Source organism: Protopterus annectens, chromosome 10.part0 (assembly GCF_019279795.1).
Source record: "Protopterus annectens isolate FY-2018-M chromosome 10.part0, PAN1.0, whole genome shotgun sequence".
NCBI lineage: Eukaryota > Metazoa > Chordata > Ceratodontiformes > Protopteridae > Protopterus > Protopterus annectens.
The window spans coordinates 1,763,543,174-1,763,567,752 of record NC_056744.1 but is presented as its reverse complement, the minus strand read 5'-3'; positions in this window follow the sequence as shown (position 1 = coordinate 1,763,567,752).

Below are 24,579 nucleotides of genomic sequence, written 5' to 3'. Positions count from 1 at the left end.
ATGAGGCACTGTTTTGCAAGCATTTTGATCTCGCTGTTTTGCAAGCATTTTGATCTCACATTCTCATACCTTCCTGTTGACTGTAGGTACCAAACCTTTTGACTGCTGCAGTGAAGAAAAAAATCGGACAGTTCTAGGACATTACACTTTTGCATTAAACAGTACACCATGTTACTTTCCGGATTTTTTAAAATGCTCACTGCTGCACCAAAATCTAATTGTAGTTAGTTTGTCCACAGCAGTATTGCAATGCAGGTCTTCACATTTTTGCTCTACTGTAAATTCCTTAATTACTTGGACTTAAAACACTGCATGTGGACATAAAGCATATAGTCTGTGAGGACAAGTGCATAAAGGAACCACAATCCCAATCCTAAATTAGGCACTTGTCAATACTGTTAGACGTCAACTTACCAGTCAGCATTCAGTGCGTCACTACATATTTATGTTTCCTCTATTCATAATAACAAATTAGCTATGCTGACTGTAAATTTCTTCTTAAAAATATACCCAGCACATCAGCTTAGCAAGTCTGTCAAGTACTGCTGTACCTTTACCCTTTCCTCTTGTAACACCCCATTCACCATCGTGGGTCCAGTCTGAAGGTTCCAGGTCAGTTATAGTCAAGAATGCTTAGTAAAAGGCCATCAAGATAAATATCTATCATACAGAGGCCACTGCATGTATCAACTTTGTCCAGACTTTACTATCTCAAACAAAATGCAATACTTATTCACTTTCTCTCCATTCAGCATTACACAGTCAATTTTTACTCAAGTGCAATGCCAGTATAATAACCAAGCCCTGATATGGAAGGACATTATCCACAGATTTGGTACTTCTGGACCAAATTCATTCCTCTCCTTGTTTCAATAAACTGTATTAATTCAAATTCTGCAATATTTTTATCACTATAACCCTGTCATGGAAAGGTCCTTTACATTGCTATAGTGTCACAGGCCTATTCACATTTGCCAGCCTAGTTTTGTCCATTCATTTTCACGCACCTTAACATGGTTCACCAAAGCATGGGACTATGTACTTGCAACCCGTACCATGCCTTCACCCAGCTGCCAATTGTCTATAGAAAACTGTTGCTCTCAGTTTTTTAGTTGCTGCAAGCAATCCGTGGTGTTATACTATCACTATACCAAATCTGTTTAAACAGTGCCGCCTACATAAATCAACCTACTTATTGGATTGTTTGGCAACACACAGATCTTGTAACCAGTGGCTTTATAAATCACCATGTTTACATTTCCCCGGCTGTGTGCTATAGTCCCCGGCTGTGTGCTACACGAACTCAATGAGGAACTAAACCCACACAAGGCTGCTGTTTAATCTTAGCCTTACTACAGGATACATACCCAAAGAATGGCGTACGGCAACTGTGGTCCCACTCCACAAAGGCGGTGCTTCTACGGACCCTGGAAATTACCGCCCCATAAGCTTGACGAGCCATGTTTGCAAAGCTATGGAGAGGATCATAATGGAACTCAAAGACATTGTGGACCTACAGACACTGGATCCTACCCAATTTGGCTTTGTCAAGGGCAGATCCTGCCTCTTGAACTTGGTCGACTTTTTCGAAACAGTCACCAAGGCCATTGATGAGGGTAAGGCAGTTCACACAGCCTTCCCTGACCTAGCAAAAGCATTCAACACAATACCCCACTCGGGCATCATAGAAAAGCTCACCAGCTTACATGTAAACCCATATGTCACAAGATGTGTTGCAAACTGGCTCAAGGACAGAACACAGGGTTAGAGTTGCTGGTGCCATGTCAGACTAAGCCGGTCACGAGCGGTGTCCCACAGGGCTCAGTCCTGGGCCCCCTTTTGTTCGGCATTTATTTTTCTGAAGTGCAGGCAGGCAAACATTGGAGGATTGTGGCTGACAAAATTTGCAGATGACTGCAAACTGGTCACCATAATTGACACTCCATCAGACACAGACATCCTCCAGACAGGTATCATAGAAATGGATAACTGGTGCCAGAGCCATGGCCTTCAGCTAAATGCCAAAAAATGTATAGTCATACCCTTTGGGAAAAACAAGGTAACCCCTAATTACCACATAGGTGGTAATCCATGAAACACGGAAGAGGTTATCAGGGACCTGGGGACCCAAGTTGACAGTAACCTTTTTACACTGACCTTGCCAAAGTGGTTCGGAAGACCTTCTACATTGCCCACCTGATCATGAAGGGATTCACATCCAGATCAGTTGAGGTCATTGTACCCACTGTACTCTTCACTTAGACCAATGATTGAGTAAAACGCCCCATTCGGAATTTACCTTACCCGACACCTGCAGCAGTTGGAAAGACCCCAAAAGTTCCTCACCAAAAGGATAAAGGTTCTCAAACATATGTCATACGATGCCCGACTGAAGAAACTCCAGCTCTATTCAGTTGCATACCGTCTGCTCAGAGGTGATTTGTGCCCGACATACAAGGCCATGTCCAACCCGGAATTAAATGGACATGCTCCACCTAAAAAAATCCAAATCCACCAGAGCCACGAGAGCAAGAGACTTAAACCTCAACACGGATATAAATAGGACGTGCTGGAGGGACAGATTCATCACCCAGAGACTACCTACACTATGGAACAGAATCCCAGTCCAGTTGAGGCAGAGCCCCTCACTGACTCTGTTCAAGAGAAATCTTGACGAGTGGATGGGAGATCGTAGGTTTAACCCGTCAATCATCTCTATCACTGCTGGACAGAGGCACAGCAAACTAATGGTTATAGTATTCTCATCCTAAGGGGTGGTGAAAGCCACGCACACTCTGGCTAGGCTTATAAATGCCCCATGGCAGATAGGTTCATACTAGGCTATGAAACACTGCCAGACTACATCACAAACCTTGACTGACAATTTGAATATTAACATTTATCCTCTGAACCTGCATCTACAAACGCTTCTCTCGAAATCCAAAGCATTAGTTTAGAAGGATAAACTCCCTTACGTTTTAGCCTACTCATACCAGTGTCCTGTGGAGTGGTATGGCCTGCATACTGACCATGCAACTTCACAAGTTCCTTCCCAATTGTGACTAAGTTCCTTCTCATTGAGTATTACCTCAAGCTCAATATCTCCTTCAACCTTGAGCATTAAATCTTGAAATATGGTTATCCATAACTTGGGTCTTCTGGATTTTCGGTTAGGCGTTGCCACAGTGGCACTCCATTCTACCTAAGAATTATATGTGGCGAGTTGCCTGCCTGGATACAACCTTCAAAGGTACGACCCTTCGCGCATGTCTACACGGAAGCCGCTTTACCATAGAAGCAAACGGGACAAAGTTTGGCTGTCATGCCACAAAGCTTCAGCAGCACCACCCCACCACAGTGCTGTACTGCCCCATAAGTAGACCCAAATATTTTACACACAATAGCAAATAAATGTTTATAGCGTCCGCTCAGTTCCTTACAATTTATAGCACATTAGCTACTTACTGTATCCATCCGCCGAATAGCTTACATTTCATTCAAATTAACAGTCCTGCATGGAGAACAGCTCATAACATTGAGATGTTAACAGTTCTACTCAACTACCAGAATAAGACTGATATAGAAAAGATACCCCTTACCTTCATTCCATGTAGATGCCACAACCTAATCCTTTGGGTGCCAGAGTTGTAGTCATTCTTTCCAGGACATGAGTAAGTGTTTGTAGCTCGTCCAATACATCAGTTAGCTAGCATCAGTCATCAATGCGTAAAATGTAGACAACCTCGTAATTTTCCTGGTCAGTCTCCTCAAGCTGTCACTTATTCCGGGTCATAAAAAGTTAGCTTTCACAAACAGTACTCAACTTTTACATTATGTACCAATCCATGCAGACCAATACTTACCCACTCTGTAGGCATCCACACAAGCTGGCTTTTGGTTACAAAGTGCAAATGTTCAACATTGCACCATTGTGACAAGCCTCTGTACCACTTCACGGTAGCCAGCATCACAGAGGTCCATTCACACCACAACGATACTTGCAGCTGCAGCCCTAGCCACAGTCATCTCAAAACTATCAGAACACACCTGCAGCTAATCAGCCTTCCACAATCACCAGCTGTAGTCAAGCACCATACTCAGACTATTGATTTCCAGGTAAGTAATATTTTCAATCTGCAGCTGCAACAAACATAGCAAGTCCAGACATCTACATACTGTAACATTCACACAACAAATATTGTCACTACTCTGTTATAGTCCATCAATGGAGGTTACACTGAACACAATCAAACATTAAACATAGCATTATCATTAAGTATGAATTCCTCATTTCCCAGGACACCGGTGTCACTGTTTTTATACCTGCTAATCTGGCTATTATTGCTTGCTACAGGCACGGAAACGCATCACTGGCAGTTACTTCTATGCAAGCTATGTATCCAAACCAGCTCCCACACACAATAGCTACCTTTTTGTCTGTGTCCACAAGTTAAACTATTTCTATTTTTCTCTATAGTTACCATACAACATGTACCTCTGTGTATACTGCTCTCATTTACCTACATAAAAAGGTTAAAAATCTTGCACACAATTAAAATTGCTAAACAAATACAGTCTTGCACATGACAGACTGTGTGCATTACAGAGACATGCTCAAAAGTCCCAAATTGAAACTGTGGGCAAACGAGTCATCCAAAATCCATCTGTCAGTAGCAGATTGTACCCGTGGGCTGTTCACTGAACATGTGCTCCTGTTTCACCTTTTTTGGGACTGCCATACATGTATTACTTCTGACATCCCTCATGATTGCATTACATTATCTAGTCTAATTTATTCCTGCTTATACTCATTTGAGATCCCCCACTATACTGCTCTGGTGGAGCATATGGCTGCAATGTAGGAATTGTGGCAAGTGCTCTTCTGAAAGCAGTCTGACATCAATTGTGACTCAATCATGCCCGACTGCAGTGTAATAATATGACAGTATTCAGAATGTCAGACTATTCATCACATCTGGGCGTTTTGAAAGTGAGGGAAAGAGTGCAGACAGCTGTTGCATGACTAACTGGAGAAAGCATCAGAACATGACCATCTATAATGGATGTCTTCACTGCCATTCTCAGTGCACACTGAACAGGATTTGATTACTGCCCGAGTACACATGGGTGGCTCAACAGGAAAGTGAAGAGATTACATACTTTTGTATGCCAAATTCCGTGTAAGGAGCATAGCCATAATTTACAAACACAGCTAGACTTATTCAGACTATGGAGGATGCAGTTGGTTAAAATTCATTACTCCAAACTAATCCCCAAGTGAAACAGCTGGCCCTCAGCAAGAGCCCTAACTTGCCAATAAAGTACAGTGGACAAAAGCTACATTGCATGCCACTACTGGAGAGGGTGGTTGTGCGAACAAATTCTTATTCAGATAAGGCTGAAGCTTGAATGGCACAATGTTTGCAGTGATGCACATACGAGCCGATGCAGGAAAATAGCACAGACTCCTAATGGCCATTCTTTTACTTGTATAAATGCTTATGACAGTGTCCCCAGCAACCACTGTTCACGTTGATACTCATGCTGTTCATGGACAATAGACATCAGGTTGAAGGGGACAGATCAACCAAGCTGCTGTAAACAGACAATATGACAGTACAGGCAGACTGAGCTTGAACTTCAGCAAAGGACAGCATAGTGCACTGTTAATTTCTAGTAACACTGGCAGTAATGAAAGGTAATTGCATGTAATATGAATTGGTGAATACAGATAGGAGGTTGTATGGTTCAACAGGTAAACTGCATCAAGTATCAGGGCAGGGTGGTTCTGGATAACAGTCTTTTGAAGATGTCAAAGCTATAGCCACAGCAGGCCACAGTAGACCATTATACATGACCTGGTGTAGGCAATGACACAAGAAAACCAAATTATATGAACATTAAGGTGTACAACACAGTGGTGCAACTTTTACTACTATATGGTAAAGAACAATTGCCATTATACTTTGAACAGGTGAATAAGCTACAGGTGATGAAAATTAACTGGCTGAAAAAGTTGCTAGGGTGCACACTGATACAGGGCAAGGAATGAGCACATAACAGCACAACCCAATGTAGCTCCAATTATAGAAAATATTAAAAACATCACCTCAAGACTGGTTTCATCACCTGTGTTGATAAACAGACAGTATGGTATGCTTGGTTTTGTAGTGACGTATACGGGAAGGCATTTTTCCAAAAATCAGTGACTGACAAGCATGTTTGTTCACAAAAGTAGCAGTCCCTAAAAATCAATTAAAAAATAGGAGTCTACAGCAAATGCGATACCCATCAGTTATAGCAGTAGGAAAAATTTCTGGATTTTGATGAAGGCACCTGTTACAACGAGTGTTCTCATTTTAAACATTCTTTGATTAAACGACACAAACAGCAGCAGCCATGACAGCTAAACATCCCGCGGTGCAAACTTTTCTTAAAATACCACTGCTATTAGCCTTCATTCAGCAAAACCGGTCAGTTAGCAAAGAATGAAAATACTAAATATCTCCATCCACATCATGCAGCAAACTCTTACATGTATAATAAATTTTAAGATTATTCAATCGCGTACCCAGTCCTTTTCTTCCTGTAACCACGGATCTGGTTACCATTATATATAGAAGTTACACTTGCTAGATTACAAAAAGAGAAAATTACTACTATTTTCTATTTCGATTTCTGGCAAACTGACAACAGCTTCATAACTAGTACACCTCCTACTACGGCGATTAGGATGGATGCATCAACCCTCTTTTACAATAACAGTACAGTATCAGCAATCCATGTACATACTGTGCGAGCTACAATCCACATTCATGAAAAACTATAGTACCTGTTCTGCAGACAGACTGTTCATAAGCAGCAATACACTTGCTACACATTTTGGATAAATCCACATGCTACTACACCTTTCCAACACAAGTAAAATAAACAAGTTTCCTCACAATGCCACCAAACTCGGAAAGTTTTCCTACTATTCTGTGTATGTTAAGAAACAAGGCACAGCATAATGATTTGTCTTTACATACATGATCTAATGCATGGCAAAGATACCATTCACTTAGTTCACTGTTCTAACATTTAGGATTACCAACCATAGCTATGCTAGTTCCATTGTGCCATTCTCAATCTAGTAAATACACATCTGCTGATTAGGATAAGAGCAACAGTTATGCTTCTCTATTGAACTTAATGACAGGCCTTTAAAAGCCAAAAGGCGGAGGAACCTTTACATCACTTAGAAGACGCATCACCAACATCCAGACCAAAAAACACATAACACAGTATCTTTCTAAGACCCGGACACAGCAGCAAGGCAACTATCTTTGGCATATACTAATACTCCTCACCTGGTTCAATAGCAGATCAAGACAGCGATGAGGTCTAGTCAGTGAAAAAAATTAGCAGCAATATAACTAATCACATCAGTAAGTGACCAGCTCAGTTGCCAAATATCCCCTGGAGCTTTCAAGCATAACGGTTGTATGGTTTCACCATTTTGCTGACAGAAAATGACATTAGTGTGATAACGTTATACAGCTGTATATTGACATCTGTTTGGATTTTATGATTATATTCAAATGCGTCTCATACACTAAACGGCATGTCAGCACCCCTAATAAATGGGGGGGTTACATGCATGTCAACACCACAATGAAATGGGAGACGTTACATGCAACTATTGCCATTGCCCACGCTTTTAATAATCTCACTACCAATAACTTAACCACACTATCATTTCACATACATTACCACTAACAGGTACATTCCACATGACATTAATCTATTGTCACAGCGCAGACTGTTTCTGCAGGACCCACTGGAGAAAGCAGCAGAACAGACTGCAGAAAGTAGCAGAACAGGATGATCTATAATGGATGACTTTAATGCCATTATCAGGGCACACAACAGGATTTGACTACTGCCAGAGTACACAGGGGTGGCTCAACAAGAAGCCATTCCACACTTTTGAATGCCAAACGCCTTGAAAGGAGCCAAGCCATGATTTTCAAATGCAGCTTGACTTGATTCCTCGTATAGAGGAAGCACTTTGGTAGAATTCATCACTACAAACTCACCCACAAGAGAGGAATCCGGTCCAAAGCACGAGCCATAACTTGCCAAAAAAATACAGTTCTCAAAATTCGAAGTTGACCCCCGACAACTGTGGGAGTTAAAGGCATCAAAGACGGTACATAGCATGCCACTACTGGAGAGGGTGATTGTGCGATGGGAGATCAAATATGGATGGGAGATCAAATATTTAGAGATAAGAATGAAGCATGACTGGCACTATGTTTGCAGTGATGCACATACTCAAGAGTAATCCGGAAAGTAGGGCAGACTCCAAATGGCCATTCTTTAACTAGCAGAAATAATTATGACAAGTGTCCCAATAAACCACTGTTCTCGCAGCAGCTCATACTGTTCATGGACAATAGCAGGGTGCAGGGGACAGATCAACCAAGCTACTGCAAAAAGACAATATGACAGTACAGTCAGACTGACCTTCAACTACAAAGGGCACCATAATGCACTGTCAATTTCTAGCAACATTGGCGCTAATAGAAGGTAATTGCATGTAATATGATATTGTGAATACAAACAGGTTATATGGCACAACAGGTACAGTGCATCAAGTTGCATGACGGGGTAGTTCTGGATACGGATCTTTTGAAGATGTCACAGCTATAGCCAGAGTAGGGCACAGTAGCATGTTACACATGACCCGGTGTAGGCAATCACAGACGAATGTCAAATTATTTGAATGTTAGGTGTACAACACAGTGATGCAACAGTTACTACTTTATGGTAGTATAGGTTGGACAGGTGAATAAGCTACAGGTCATCAAAATGAACCAACGTCCAAAATTGCTAGGGTGCACACTGACTCAGGACAAGGGTGAGGACATCACAGCAGGACACAAATTAGGTCCAATTACAGAAATTACATACATCGAGTGGTTTGATCACCTGTGTTGAAAGGCAGACAAAATGGTAACACTGGATATGGCTGTGGAGTATATGGGTAGGCATGTTGGCAAAGATCTGTGAGTGACATGCATGGGTGTTCACGGAAGTAGCAGTGCATTTAAATCAATTCCAAATCAAGGAGTTCGAGATAGCAACCACTGTACCCATCAGGTAGAACAGTATGAAAAAAATTCTGACTTGATGAAGCACTTGTTATAATGGGTCTTTTACAGCTTAAATTTCGTGGATTAAACAAGGATACAAACAGCAGCAGCCATGAGAGCTAAACATCCCCCGGTGCAAAATTTTAATCATGAAATAACACTATTAGCCTTAATTCACCCTAACCCGTCAGTCAGCAAAAAGCACAAATACTTAATATCTCCATCCACATCATGCATCAAACTCGGACATGTATAATAACAAAAAGTTGTTCAGAGTTATGCATCACGTACACAGTCCTTTCCAACCTGTAAGCACTGATCTGGTTGCCATTAACTATGTGATTTTACACTTGTAAGATTATCAAAAGAAAAATGATTAAGATTTTCTATACAGAATCCTGCCAAACTGACAGCTTCATAGGTACTACACCACCTACGATGATTACGATTGATGCATCAAACACCATTACAATTAATGTACAGAATCAGCAATCCATCTACATACTGTGCGAGGCAAAATGCACATCCTTCATGAAAAGCTATCGTTCCTGCTCTACAGATTGTTCATAAGCAGCAATACACTTTGCCATCCCATAGTGCCAACAGCTTTTGGATAAATCCACACACTACTCCACCTTTGCAACACAACTGAGTAAAAATAAAACTCATTTACACACAATGCCACCAAACTAGGAAAGTATTATTACTATTCCGTGTATTTTCTCAAACAAGCCACAAAATCATGATTTGTCTTTAACATTATCTCTTGTATGGGAAATATATACACCGACTTCACTGTTCAAAACATTTACGAATACCAGCAGCATCTATGCTAGTTCCATCGACACATTGCCAATCGAGTAAATACACATCGGATGACTAGGATAAGATAAACAAACAGTTTTGCAGCTCTACTGCAATTAATGACAGACTCTTCAAACAAAACAGGCGTAGTAACCATCACATAACTTAGGAGACGCTTCACCAACAGCCAGCACGTGAAATGCATAACATACACAGTATCTTTCAGAGACCAGAAAGCAGCAGGAATCAAAGTGTATATATATATATATATATATATATATATATATATATATATATATATATATATATATATACACACACACACACACACACACACACACACACACACACACACACACACACACACACACACACACAAGCACACACACACACACAAGCACACACACAAGCACACACACACACACACACACACACACAAGCACACACACACACACACAAGCACACACACACACACACACACACACACAAGCACACACACACACACACACACTATATTCATATGCGTCTTACACAATATTTAATGGAATGTCAGCACGCCATTGCAATGGGAGACAACTCTTCCCATTGCCCATGCTTTTGATTCTCACTAAACAATAAATTCACATGACAATCATTTCACATCAACTACCATTAACAGGTACATTCAAGATCACATTAACCAACTGTGACATACTAGGATATAGGGACATATTCTTTAACTCAGTGTTACCACTTCACGGGTGTGGCTGAACTCCCAAACTGCACGGATTACAAAAGTGCAATTTCAAAGTACAATATTTCACCTCAGACCTCGTACAAATTTCACCTCAGACCTCGCTACTACATACCATTTAATAATTCTGAGTTAAATGTAATTCACATATACAGCATACCAATCAATCTTTCCAGAGCACATAACACATACCTGTATTACCACACTGACTGCTAATAGTATGGTTTACAAGTCATTCAACTACACTGACTCATGTACACATTTTGAGAATACACGTTTCTCAAAGTCTCAATGGCCCACTTGTTTCCAACCACCAGAAAAACTCATACATGTCAATCACCACGGTATTACACCAGAACACAGCAATACATATGAGGGCACTATATAGCAAGAGTCAAAGTCTACTCCCAAAACCATGTACTAGAAATACACAAAAAATAGGGCCATTATGTCTGCCCTTTCACCACTATTACTAAATTCTTGCTTACGAGATTTATGCTACCATCAACAGCCACTCTCCCTCATTTTCTCCATTCACTATGCACATAAAAGTCCACTCACTGGTGCCACTTTAGTAATATAACATCTTCAATGTGGTATGTGCAAGGTCATCTGGCAGACCCTCAAATGACTGCAACAACCCGTATTCATCTATAATGAATGGTGTTCTCTACCACCAACAGTCATTACCTGCACTCAAAACTACACATCTACCTCAGAGAAATAGTAAGACACTGTACTCACCCAGTCGATAGATGCTACTCCATTATCCAGGCTTAGAATGATTTTTCCCAAATCTTGATATGTGTCTTGCAATCACTGCACTCTTCTCTGGACGCTCACACTTTGCGATGTTCTTTGGATGGGCTGGTATGGACATGGGTTCAATTTCCAGATTCCCTCGTTTGGCTCTTAGCACTTCCATCATCAAGTCATAGATGTAGTCAAACTTTCTCTTCTCAAATATTGGTTTAGCAACCCATTCCTGCTTTGCCTTTGGGTACACAATTTTGAATCTAGGTTCACCTATTGCTGCTGACGTGCTGTTCGGGAATTTCACCACAGCCTGTTCACGATGAAGGTTTTCATTATGATCCATGATGGCAAGTATGACACGAGCTTTCATCCCTGCATAACTGAAGTGCTCGAACTTGGGGCAGTACTTGCATAGCAATGCATGGAAGACCTCAAGGTTGCCAGTGTGACAGAACTTGGTGATTTGCTTCAAATCCTTTAGAAAAACTCTGTTTGTAACTATCCTCTTCAGGGCACTGTGACACGCATCATCTTCTTCAAGCCACTTCTTTTCATCTCCGTCGACGATTGGCATCTCATGTTCACAGCATAACAACTTCTTTGCCCCACTCCAGCTGTGTATGTCTGTCACATGGTACAACAATGACAGCCATTTCTCTTCCAGAAGTACTCCATCCCCATCACATGTTTCTGCGCACCACCAAAGGTGATTTGAAATGCTGTGGCACCACCGTAGTAAGTCCCGTTTACCCTGCCTTTTTCCTGCTTCCATTATTTTCTTAGTTAAACTTTTCGACATATGCCAAACATCAAACTGATGTTCAACTTCTGGGAATTCCTTGCATTACAAATCCAATTCCACGATGTCTATCTGTTGCCACCAGGCTGACTTTCATATTCTTACCCTTCAAGTTATTCATGCACCTCTTAAACGCTTTTTCTCCAGTGCCACAGAAGTCACTCCCATGGAAACCTGCTCTATTGCAAAATCGATTATATATCCCGAATCCAGATTCATCATGGTATAGCAACAGTACTTTGCTGAGTATCCAGGACTATCGCATCGACCGTCTCCAGCTAACCGTATCTCTTTCCTGTCTTCATTTGCCAGTAACCTATTCTGATGCTGTGTCCAGGTATGCTGTAATACAGGGAACAAATATTGTCGTTGGATAGTGTAGAAGGTAGTCTCGCTGATAAATTCCACTCCAAGGTATGCGCAAAATCGAGCAATGTGGGCATATGTACTGCCACTAAACAGAACAGAGGACGCAAGTAGTAAGTTGCCCGCCGGCATCCGTCCCAACACTGGTTGACTTTGCCACTCCAGTACTTTATGACCACTGATGCAGGATACCTTCACATACACACAAGAACCGATCTTAGATTTTTTTTCAATTTCCACGGCAGGTGTTTGGCATTGGGGACAAGTCAACTTCAACAGTAGCGAATCCAGGCAAGACTCAAACACTATGTACTTGGCTCACTTATCATCCTTTCATCTTCATCCACTTCTACTGTCTCTTCCATGTCAGAGGTTGATACACTGTCCGAGGGTAGCACCAGTCAGGATCCATTTCAATGGAATCATTTCCACACCTTGATATAGTGGAGTCACTTTGCATGCTTGTCTGCATGCTTTCGGGAGGACACTTCTTCGGCGTGCTGCAAGCCATCACTTCAAAAGGCACTGATGCACTTGAGCTGACTTGAGCAATGCCGCTGTCTTCCACTGGATTACTACAGCTACTCGTATGTGTGCTGCTTGTGGCTAGTTCACTGCTAATGGGAACTCCCTCCAAATCAGGCTGTCTTGTTTCGGTCTGCACCACCTCGACCGCTTGCAGTAAGTGTGGTCTGTCCATTTTGACACCACCTCAGGAAACTGTACTGCTGCATCTATCATCTTCACACGCTGAGTTTTAACTTCTGAAAACTTTGCTTGCACACCTATACTGCAACCTTTTTTCTGAATCTTCGTTTGGCAACCCACCGTTTTCTGAATACACTGCGGAATTTCCATACTGTATACCTCGATGGTTTCCACTTCCTCATACAATTCAGGACCCGGTTCCTGCAAGTAAAACATTGTCATTACTTATGAGGCTGTGATGCATGTCTACAAACAACTTCTACATCTAATAGTGCTGGACATTAGTTGCATTACATCAAGTCTATCCCAAGAATTACAGCATGTCTGTCCCTAAATTGACACTCCAAAACCATACAGAAAATGGGCTAATATTTTGCAAAAGCAACTCCATACTGAAGTTACCACAACAGTTATTAGCTATGCTGTCAACTTTACGACTGTTAACCTCAATCACTACTCAAATTATAACTAAAATATGACTTTACATTTTTTACATATGACAACTGTTACTCATGCAATGTGAAGCTCGCACCCTCTACAGGGCTCATTTAATTGCAATAAGTTATCATTGCTTACCTGAACATGTTCCACGGCCACATCGCAATCTCGGTTTGCTTCTGTAAACGCACTTCCTTCTGCTCCTTCTGCCAATGAGTCTGCTGCAATTTTCTTCTTCTTTCGCTGTTGGCTACAATTCTGCAATACATAAATTTTTCTTAAATCAAGACGCACCATTTACTTCAAATGTGCAAAGATTAAGTACTGACTGCTGGATAATGTGCACTGAATTGCAGTACACAGACATACCTTACGGTGTGCACAAGCTTCTGCATCGACAATTTCTGGCAAGGTTGTTGGTGGTTGGTTCAGAAGTTCCTCTATAAGCTGTACAATAAAGTTCCAAATATTAATAAATGTTACTTAGTTGTCTGCACACCTAATTCATACCGTTTATGGTCACTCGATGTTACATCAACATTGTGTCCACTCTACCTAGTCACGTACCTATAAGTTCTCAAGATATGGCTACATCCATTCATGCGGTCTAGGTCTGTTGCTGAATTGACCAACATCTAAAACTGCAAGTATCAAGCTGCATCTCCGATAAGTAATGAACGGTGCACACTTTAGACATCTGCACAGTCCACCTTTTTCATGCTTAACACACATCATGCACAGACCATCTACTTACATTGCGCCGCTCTTTCCGCTGTTGACGCTGTACTCTCAATGTCCGTTGATTTTTCTTTGCAAATGAGAAAATAGTAGGTACTGCTTCTTTAATTAGTCGCCTAATTGGTCGCCGTGGCTTCATTTCTGCCGGAAGAAGCTCGTACATATAGTTGGGTTCATACTGGCTATCCTCAAAGTGTTTTGAGCACAGGAAATGTCGCGGCTTTGGCCTGCTCACCTCTTCTTTGACAAATTTGTTTACATTGCCAACATCTGTACCACAGTTTATCAACCACTGTGTACACGTTTTAATATCCCGGGGAAAGCGATGGAAGGACACACCTGGTGGCAGACCATCGCGGCTAATCGACACCCGTAAGCAAAACACTGAGGCATAGCGGCAGTCACCTAAGGAGAGAGAAAAGAAATTCTGTGTAAAAATTACAACTACCACTACTATACTTACAAGGCACATTTGGTAAGTTACTGACATATTGACTATAAGCACACCTACTACAGCAGCACAGATTTACTGCGTCAACCACCTACACTGACCTAACCACTATGATTGGGAATATCAAGGACTCCAAACACATTCCACTGTCACTTTGCCTTGTCACCACTGCAAATTTGACATGACGAACATTGCAGCACACAACTTTGTTACCTGTCGTCAAACCGTAGTCAAGAGTACAAGAACCGGCTTTATTTTAACTTTAAGGCAAGTTACTCAGATATGGCAGCCACAATCAAAATACTTTCAACAACCACTTTCTTCTTGTACTGGAAATGCAAACTGGATTGGTATTCTTGCTTATGTTCAATAGTTTCCATTTGTGAAGTTCACCTGTTATTCAATTAGATCGTGGTATAAGAGCTAATCTTTATCCAGGTACAGTCATGCAACCACATGCAGTAAATAGAAAACTTTTAACATTTCGGATGAAGCCACACTGTCAAGTGAATAAACAAATGTGTATGTAAAGTCAACTTCAGTTTCACCAATGCAGTTGAATCCAAATGTAACACGTAAAAAATACTAATACTGCCTCGGCGCTGCATGTACTGCACTCAGCCAGCATTGTGCTGCATCTCCTGCACTAGACTATAAAGTAAACTAAAAATGAGAAAATTAAAAACTACAAATACTCACTTATTCATGTTTTCACTGTTGCAACCATAACATTTGGGTTATCTGCTTTCAGCTAGCTCTCAGCATGATTAACAAAGTCGTGGGTCATCGTCAATTCGCCAACTATAGCTAAGTACCCCATTGGTGAAACATCTTCTTGCCCCTTATGTCAGTTAAAGTTAATTGCATTACTTGTGGAAATAAAATACCTCAAAGATTTTCATTTGTACTGTAGGCCTTGCCTAGGCCCCAATCCTCACGTACATTGCACTCAATTTTGTGCTTTACTTATCAGCGCACTGGCATCTCTATATTTTCACCTCTAAATATTTTGTTTGTCTGTTTTATTTATCCAAGAAATGTCGGTTAGCCATGCGACTGCCAGTAGTGCAAAAAACTAAACTTAAAGAACGACTCGCAGAGGTACCAAACTGCCGTTTCTACTAAGCCAGTACTCAGTCATGCACTTTCACAACCCAAGACACCATCTACTTCTGATTTGCAGGCCTATACAGGCATCCATTCAGAGTCAAAAAGTCCGCAAGATGCTTCAACCATGGGACCCACGGTAGTCTCTACCTGGGATGGGTCCACAGCTGCTGTACAGGCACCGGCTTCTGAAGGTGTATTCATGCACATGTTCTTGCCTATTGAAACAGACACTTCCTTCTTCACTTAAGGCTAAATCTGTAATCATGCCTAAAAAAATGACGCCCATGACACATGCGGAGGACACTATGCCTAAAATACATAATGGCTCAAGATCTAATAATTCTAATCAGGGTTATCCAACACCAAACTTCTAAGAGTCCTAGGACTGAAGTGGATTCTGAATCATTGGTCCAGGGTTCTATTTTGTCCAATTCTTCCGATGATCACGATTTGCCCTTATCTACTTAGGAATACTCTGATGAAGAGCACTACATTACCTCTGCTTCCCCTCAGGAGGATTTTTCTTTAGTGCAAAACCTAACATGTATAGTGCCCAGACTTCTCTCTCTGAAGGGGTAGGATTTCTAGCACTAGAAGCCTTATTGCCCTTGGGCTAGTGAGTAGTTTTCAAGGTCTGCAACAGGATTTTCATTCTTACTAGAATCCTTGTCTAGGCCATCACCACGATGTACCTTCCTGTTGATTTTCTGCTTTACTTAATCACCACACTATCCATTACATGTTTATTTTTCCTCTAAATATTTACTGTATTTAATTATTCCCGCAATGCAGTCCATTAGCCATCAGACTACAAGGACTCTATAAAAATGCATGGAAGAAAGCACAGCAATGCTTGCAGGACCCACCACATATTTTTTAATTCGGCCAAGAGAGGGCAACCTGCAAGCAGATAACATAAATGTAAAGACTGCATGAGTCAATACACTAATATACAAGTTATGGTAAGTGTACCCAACTGTACTTTTTGAATTGTTGATAAGCCAAGTAGCTTATTTTGTGACAATTCAACATAAATGACTTTAGTGGCCAAAAAGACTACCCTCTGTACAATTTGATGCATCAGTCAAGGCCACAAAAGTTATAGTAGAAATAGAGTTACCATTGTGACAGAGTTCCCCCCATAACGTGCAACTTTCAAATCCAAAGTTACAATACTGTCACGTCTCGAATTATAAGAATGAATGGACAGCTATTCCACAGAAACAGAAACATTGCATAGTGAGTAAAATCTCTTTATTTCTCTATCAATTTCAAACATGGGCAGTACAACATCATAGGAGAAACCTAAGACATTGTTAAATGGACAGAGTGTTACAAATTGAGACACATTACAAAGAGAGCATGTTTGCAAAAGAGAATGTCAAAGGACATCTTTACTCTGCAAACACCCATAGTCCCTCAAATGGACGAAAACCAACATATTCATCCTCAGTCTCTTCGGTGGGAAACGCCGCACGAATACGAACAACAACGCAAGCTGGTATGACCATGCGATTGCCAAAACCGAGTCGCCGATTGTTACACACCCACTTTACATATGCTCTGTAGGCCAGCAGACGGTACCGCCTGAAACAGAAAACAAATCCTTATTACAACTAAGGCTGGTTTACAGATGCAGAATTCAAGTTTATAAACCAGCAGTCTTGAGCAAACATACATGCCAGAAATGAGAACAATCGGATTGGCCAACCAGTGCACAGCTATTTACTCAACATCCAAGGTAGCTTTGCCATCAAAGGCCACTAACTTAAAAACATGGCTGTCAGCTAGTAAATAGTTTCTACCTGCACATTAAGCATGTCTATCCGGTCACCCTAACCCTTACATTAGCAGTGATGCCAATCACCTAGGTAGTTGTGTACCTGTTTGTCCATTCTGGGTCTTGCAATCCTCTGCGATTTGTCTGTTGTCTAAACACCCATTCTAGTATGTGCCTTAATAGGCAAGTTGCTGCAATTCTGGATGTGTCGTTATGCACTGATTAGACAGTGGCAAGTTTAGTTCTCTCCACTTGTCAGTCGCACGTGGTGAGGACACACAGCAGAGGCATTCACGTTCACTTGTCATCATACTGCAATGGCCGCATATGCACCAATGCATATCAGACAGGTTACTTTCTTCTACCTCTGTCGATTGCTCTTCTACGCTCCTCTCCATATCCACACAACGGCGTTTCCTCCTTTGCTCTCCTGGACGATAAGTTGGCTCAAATTGATATCCTTGTCTTGATCTCTTTTGTCCTTCTGATGCCATGACAGCCAGTTGGTCGATTCTGAGAGAGAATTAACATCCAAAAGTTATGAAGAGCCACCATCTGCAGAAGGTGCCACCTGTACTTTTCATGCTGTACTGTAAAAGGCTTTCTTGAATCTCATTAGAGATCTTAAAACTAGCAGAATCACTCTATTTACAGAACCTCTAAACGCCTAAAAAAAAATAGGTGAGGGATGTCAGCCGAATCAAAAACGATACCTTTTCTGCAAAGACCTTCAGTCTTTTCATGTATACACAAGCGCCACAAATGACTATTTTTGTAACAAACCTCAGTAGTCAGTCTGTGAATGCACAAGCACTCCCTAATGACACAAACAATTTACTAGGTCCATGTATGCACAATTACAAAATAGGACAATGCTTTAGTACTGCAGTCAATAGACGGTAAGCGGAACATATGGCTCTGAATGGCCCATTTTTCACCAAGAATGCATAGCGTTTTCACAAGCACAAAAAGTCTTTTCACACATACTTAGGCCATACCTGCACGAGCACAAACATAACTCCGTTATCACGATGACCCCTTCATCATTGTGTATGCAGAATATACATACAAGAACATTTCCTTCCAGGAGCGAAAGTGCAGAGTTTGGACGCACGTACAAGCACCAAGGTTATACATCAATGTAATAAACTCACGCAGGCAGAGACAAAGACAGATGCAGCCTGAGAAAGATGCACACAGAGGTGCATGCACACACAGCGCTCTCTCCTACAGACACACACAGCGCTCTCGCCTACGCACAGGTATGCTGAATTACATAAAAAGTAAAATTGTTACTTACTACAGTCATGTTTGCAGAAGACTCCCATTTCTCAATGACCTGTTCAGTCAGGTTTATCCATGTATGCACAAGCTATACCCATCAAAATGAATCATTTGAATATCAATGAACCCGGAGGCTCAGGTATGAAGAATTTGTTTTTTTTTTTCTGTTTTAGTTCAGGGACTATGTTACAGTATATCGTTGTCAAGATTTGTTTTTGCAGATCAGGCACAACAGGAAGTACTGTATTTTTTATTGTCATATCAGGGTCACAGAATAAGGTAGACAGTTATTCTAGATAAACTGTAAACAGGAACTAAGAATTCAACATCACGTGATAAAACAAGGCTTACATAAAATTTTGACATGGGTAATCGGTGCACTAAAACCTCGCAAGATCCGCCCCTAACCGAAGACGCAAAATACATGCAATTACAGCGTGCTGATTATGTTAGGTATTATACAAGATTGGTTAACAAATATGAATTCGATCGTAAACTAGATAAAGTTTAACTAGTAACTCCTTAAACAGCGTAAATGTGCTGCAGGAGGTCAAGCAAAAACGCCAACTAGGCATACCTCAAGCACACAGGTGGATTGAGGAAGCAAATCGCAGAGAACAGAAGCTTAAAAATTCAAAAACATTTGTATACAAAGATAATAACTTCGTAATAGCTACAGCTCCTCCTCCTCCCTTGCCCCCTCCCTTACCCTTTTCAGGCTAAGGAGCGAGTGGACAGGCTGGTCCACCTCCGCGTTATCCGGAAGTTTCAGTAAGACCACAACCAGTTGTTAGAGATCCTTATGAGACTAGGTCTCGAACACATAACACGCATAGGGACACAAAATCATACCAGAGAGAGGAATCTACAGGATGAGAGTGAGGAAGAAATATGCCCACTTATAGAAGTTGCAAATCCTCAGGCAGGACATGGGCAAAATCCTGCACTCCTATAATATAGACCATGGACACCAGAAGACATACGGAAGGCTACTGCGGGAATCCCCATCAGAAAGTTAATTTTGCAAAATGTTTAGAGGATTAAGAAGGCATGAGGTAAAGTTATCACTTGAATGGGGAAGGAGTAGAAAAAGTAGTAAGACAAATTATAGGTCCAGATTGGCACATGATTTGTGGTACCAGCAATCCTCGTAATGCAGAACTTAGGCCACTCCCACATAGTGACGCAGAATTCGACAGAGTGAAAGGTCTGACAAACCGAATCTCTGAGAAATGGAAACCTAGAGCAGACTGGACTTGCATTAATCAATGCATACAACAGGAAAATGAGACAATAGATGGATATTATGCAAGATTATTAGAATGTTTTAATAATCATAGCGGTATGTCGGTTCCTGAGAACCAAACACATGATTCCACATATGAACAACAATTAAACATGCATTTTTGAAAGGTTGTATTGCACCTATTAGTAGCTTCATTACAAAGTAAAAGGAAGGCGCAAGCATTCACTGCTGAAGACGGAGCAGAAGTATTTGTATTAGTCAGTTAAAAATGGCAAGAAAAAGAATGCCCATGGAAACAGTCTGACAAACTATCAGAAGATAGTGAGGAAAGGGAAAAAGAGCGGAGAGTGCTTCAAGTGTGGAATGAAAGGCCATCTAGCTAGGCACTGTAAACAAAAGAAAGCAATGACAGAATAAAGGAGATGAGGACTAACTATATGATCGTGAGGATACATCTTATGAAAGTCAGTAATCACTAGTAACAGCTACAATAGAAGACAAATACCAATCTAGTAGAAGCAGTAGAGGAAGTACAAATTGACTTAGATGCAAATGGAAATGAAATGTTAGATTTAGCATTGTTGAGCCGGGAATTCTAAGGAAGTGACACTGCTGGTGGAGGGAAGGGAAGTCTAATTCCTGTGTGATTCTGGAGCGTCACGGACTTTGATACACCCCGCCAAGTTACCAGAAGATTCTAATTCACCTGATTATACATTATTAAAAGCACCAAACGGACAGCTATACAGGGAACCACTCTCCCATGATATAGCAATATCCAACCCCGTTTCAGGTATGACCCAGAGAAGTAAAATAGTGGTTTCTGCCAAGTGTCCAGTAAACCTATTGGGCATGGACCTTATGCAGATATTTTGCATTGCAGTAGTTCCAAGTGTACAAGGTATTGAGGCATAGACCAATGGATACTTTTGCAGTGCGATCGGAGGGTGAAACATTTTATTGGTACAGCCAGGACCTATTCACGACTGGTCCAGGGGCAGTCACCAAGGAGCTGACTAACGTAGCCATCAGTAAAACCACCTCCCTTGACACTGATCAACAGCATTTGTTACACTACTCTATTACTGTACCACACCAGGAGCTGATAGAGAGTATGAGCAAAAACTCTTTAAAAAACGTGCAACTAGATTGGTTTTGTGTACTTTGTACTGGGATACTGACGGGAACAGTGTAGTTTGCTCTTCATTACCTCAACAATTCCTTGCATTGTATAGATCTAAATCGGTTGCCACATGTTAAGCTTGGCAAATAAAAAAGTGTTAAATGGGCAGACTTAGGAGAAAGAGTAACAAGATGGGAGAAGACTGATTTAGAGCTGTCAGGACAAGGGATACAAATACAAAAACTGAATTGGTTGACACAGACACATCCAGCTGTACACTTGCAATATAGCGAGGACAGCTGATTACCTTTTTTCTTAGAAGAAAAGGCCTTGTGTGAAATTCCAAAAACTCTTATGGTGAACAGGCATGTCAGATGTAGGGCTTATTCGAACAGGCCTTGTGTGAAATTCAAAAAACTCTTATGGTGAACAGGCAAGTCAGATGTAGGGCTTATTCGAACAGCAGGACCATTTACACTTACCCCAAAGTCACCTTTTAGACCACAGAAAAGACAATACCCTTTGAGAAAGGATGCAGAAGTAGGAATTAAGCCTATAATAGCAGCATTACTCAAAGGAGTACTGGTAGAATATCCTGATTCACCATGTAATACACCACCTATTTCCGGTTAAAAAAGCAAACTGGGAATGGCGGATGGTAAAGATTTACAAGCTGTAAATAATGCAGTAATACCTAGAGCAGCTATGATGCTAGACCCACATTCTTTGTTGAATGATTTGTAACAGCAACAAAAGTATTTCTCTGTGGTAGATATTAGCAATGCTTTCTTTTCAATACCGATACATCCTGATAGTCAATATTGGTTTGCCTTTACATTTCAGGGTAAAAGGTATACGTATACTCGCCTATCACAGGCATATAATGAGAGCCCAACTATTTTTGCGCAAGAAATGGCTAGCAACCTGTCAGGATTTACACCACCGGGAGGTAGTCAAATTCAACTGTATGTAGAGGACATCTTGCTAGCAGCCCACACCCAGCAGCAGTGCAGGGTGGATACTGTAGCATTATTGAAATTTTAAGCAATACTAGGACACAAAGTCAACAAAAGTTACAACTTTAGAGAAAACAAGTTAGATACTTGGGATATGTAATATCCAATCTAGGTAGAATACAAGATGAGGAAAAAAAATACAGCAATTTTGCAAGCACCCAACCCAACCCAACAACTAAGAAAGAAATAATGTCTTTCTTGGTTACAACTAATTTTGTCGTAGCTGGATACCGAATAATGCTTTGGAATCTGCTTCACTGACTGATTGCATATATAAGACACCAATGGCAGCACAAGATATTTTACAATGGACAACAGAAGCATAAAATGGCTTTCTGCAGGCTGAATCCGTTGATAGCTTCATTAGTTTTATGACTTCAAAATTATGGCAAGTGGTTCTTTAAGACCGTAGATTGTAAGCAAGGGTACATGACGTCAGTATTGACGCACCAACATGGGGATAAGCAACGCCTCATAGCTTACTATTCATCACAGTTAGACCCAGTGGCGCAATGTTTGCCTCACTGTGTACATGCAGTAGTTCCAGCCGCAATGGCAGTGCCGGCTTCGGCCTCAGTGGTGTTATTCCATCCTCTCACATTGTGAGTGCCTCATGGAGTTGCAATAATTTAACTGCAAGAGAAAATGGCATACCTTTCTCCTGCTAGACATCTTTCATGTATGACTATACTGCTAAGCAAATGTCATATGACAACTGAACGATGTAAGACATTAAATCCATCAACATTACTTCCAACTGCTGCGGAGGGCACACCACACAGCTGCCTGCAGCAAATTGAGCAGTTAGCTTTGCCTAGACAAGATCTTACAGATATGCCCTTGGAATTATGCCAAGGTGACATTACGTGTACGGCTATTGCAGAAGGGGTCCTACAGGGAAGAATCTGGTGGAGTATGCATTAGACAGACACTGAAATTTTAGAAGGTCAATCCTTACCACACAACTTATCTGCACAAACAGCGGAATTTATAGCTTTGACTAGAGCATGTAGTTCAGCAAAAAAGTGTGTTTTTTCGACAGTACATGTATTTGCACAACAATGGAAAAATAGAGTAATGATTAAATCCAGTGGGAAACCTATTAATCATGCGCACTTTATTTTGGAGCTATTAGAATCTATTCAGTTACCTACCAAAGTACCTATTTGTAAATGTCTAGCTCATACAAAACAGCAGTATAAGATTTCAAAAGACAATGCATGAGCTGATGCAGCTGCAAAGCAAGCAGTCTCAGAAACTTTATAATTGAATGCGGAATTACAACCGTTTGAGATTTTACATTTAGACATGTTAAAACAATGCAGAAGCTTACTACCAAAGTAGAAAATCAAAAATTGGTAAAATGAGGTGCAATTCTCGAAAAAGGACTGTACATTTCCCAAGCGAAAAAAAAAATTATTGACGTCTAATTTAGATATGCAGCTCTGTTGCGCCATGGGCAGAGCCATGTCTCAACAGGGTGGATGGCACAGTTGGTAAATCAATTATTCCAAACACACGGGTACATACATTATAAAAAAAAGTTGTGCAGTTTGTCATACTTGTAACAATAAGCACCATGCACAAGGAACATTTAAGACCAAGCAAGGAATTTTTCCTATACCACCATACCCATTCCATACTATTTGGATGGATTTCATAGAATAAAATAATTGAGAAGGGAATAAGTTTTGTTTAGTTATCGTAGAGATTTTTATTAAATGGCTAGAAGCTTTTGCACCCGAAAGCCCTGATGAAAGAACTAATCCCTATATTTGTCATTCTGTAAAGGATTAATAGTGACAACGACACAATATGTGAATCAACGATTCACTATCTTGGGATATTTTTTTGGGATCTCCTTAAAGAACCATTGTGCTTCCCACCCACAGTCAGCAGGACTGTTGGAAAGGTACAATGGTAACATCAAAAGTAAGCTTCGGAAGCTATTTGACGAAACCCAAATGAACTGGATATACTGTCTGCCTTTCGCACTGCTGAGTATGAGAACGGTTCCAAATGTAAAAGGTTTGACTCCCTTCGAAAGTTTTTGGGAGAGCATGTTATGTGACTCAGTGGAAAGCTCTCGT